The following is a 1,773-nucleotide window of genomic DNA, read 5'->3' as shown; positions in this document are numbered from 1 at the left end:
AACCATTGTCCTTCAAATCTTCGTTCAAATATGTCATCTCCGTTTAGTTCTCTTTTTAGATCTCCCATCTTTGTTGCGATCTCCACCCAAATTGGCGGAGATATCACGATCTTTGGCTAGATCTGTTGGAGATCTCACAATCTCCAATGAGATTTGGTGGACATCTCACGATCTCTGACAAGTTCTTTGGGACAAGTAGGAAACAAAGAGGTAGTTGCAATATTATAAGAGAATAGGTCCCAGCATAGGTCATGGCAAATTATGCCATGATTTATATATGCTGTCCTATCCTAAATAGTAGCTACATATGTGATATGTGAATTGCTGCCCATCTACATATATCTAATAACATTCGTATAACTTAATATCCATCTTGAGGCGAAAATATTTGATGCCCTGTTTGGTGTCGGTCTGAATTGTTGCAATCCCTTTAGTCATGAAAAAGTCTCCTGTTCCACCAACTACTGAGAGGTCTCTAGTCTCAACTGCCATCAAGTCTGCACCCATAATGTTTAATGTACCTTTATATTGTGTCGAGTTGAAGACCAATGTGAAGGCAAACCATGCATTGTAACCATTTTTCTTACCGTAGAAATAGAAGCCTTGAGCCCTTGCAAGTTGCAACAGGAGGAGAAAGAAGATGTTGGTCTGTTGTAACAGGATCATCAAAGACAACCAACATGCCAAAGTTGAAGTCACCAAAAGTAGTCTTATTTGTAACTTGTGCCGATGTTGCATTAGCTAAATCCGTGCCATCAAAGAGAATGTCATGGTAAAGAAAGCTCAAGAAGCTTGCAAGGTTCTTTGTTCCTCAATGATTTTTTGGATGCCAAAACAGATTGGCATATAACAAAGATGGAGAAGAGAATGAAAAATGATTTCTCTACAAGCTCTTTCATTGTTGCTTTTTGGCTAAGGGGCATTGTGTTGGAGATTGGCAGCTTAATCCAGCTTATATAGGCTGCTTCCAAGTGCTTAATTTTTTTCACCTTTTAATTTTTAATTAAACCTTAATGGTCTTTTTGGAAGTTTAAAAAAGGAGAGGAGTAGAGTAAAGGGAGAGAGAGTAATTCAATTACCTTGTTTAGAAGTTTTTTAAGGAAGGAGGGAGAGGGGTTTTAAGGGGTTTAGAGAGGTTTCAACTACCTCTAACCCCTCATTTTTAATTCCCCCAAATTAGAGAGATTTGGAGAGAGAATAGAGTAGATAAATTATTGACCAAATGAATTTCCCAATTTACTCTTTCTAAATTAACAAAACTAGCCCTTTCTAAATTAACAAAATTACAAATCGATTATATAAATAATCTTTATTTTTTTCCTGAGAAAATTTAAAATGAATGAAAAAAAAAATTGAATCGCACTATTTCAGTGACTAATGTTGTGAAAATATGTACGTTTACAAAAAATAAAAATAATAATAATAAAATAAAATAATACCGCTGCTCTCTACAAGTTCATCGAAATTGCCGCAACACCGATTCATCAATGGAGGCCGCATTGGTTTCGAATAAAGCACGATACGGTTGTTTCGCAAGAAGATCGCTATAGTTCCTTAACAGATCTGTGACGTTCCTAACGAGCTTCCTGTTTTCAAGCTTGAGCTTTCAAGCATAGTGCGCATATGCCAAAGCCAGAGATCGATGATCTTCAGCTTGCTTTCGGATCTGATCCAATCAAGGCTTGAGAGGATCCGATTTCAACGCTAATACTGCTCTTCTCGTAGTTCCAAATCTACAAGAACCAGACTTGAATTCCTAACAAAATTTTCATA

At 36.8% G+C, this 1,773-nt stretch overlaps 1 pseudogene; it reads right to left on the bottom strand.

Annotated features, from left to right (window-relative positions):
• Nucleotides 1-342: 342 nt before the first annotated feature.
• LOC115974123 lies at nucleotides 343-904 on the bottom strand (annotated as a pseudogene).
• Between the last annotated feature and the right edge of the window lie 869 nt (nucleotides 905-1,773).

Source organism: Quercus lobata, chromosome 2 (assembly GCF_001633185.2).
Source record: "Quercus lobata isolate SW786 chromosome 2, ValleyOak3.0 Primary Assembly, whole genome shotgun sequence".
In the NCBI taxonomy this organism is placed as follows: Eukaryota; Viridiplantae; Streptophyta; class Magnoliopsida; order Fagales; family Fagaceae; genus Quercus; species Quercus lobata.
Note: the sequence above shows the minus strand (reverse complement) of the source record. Positions and strands in the feature narration are given on the sequence as shown.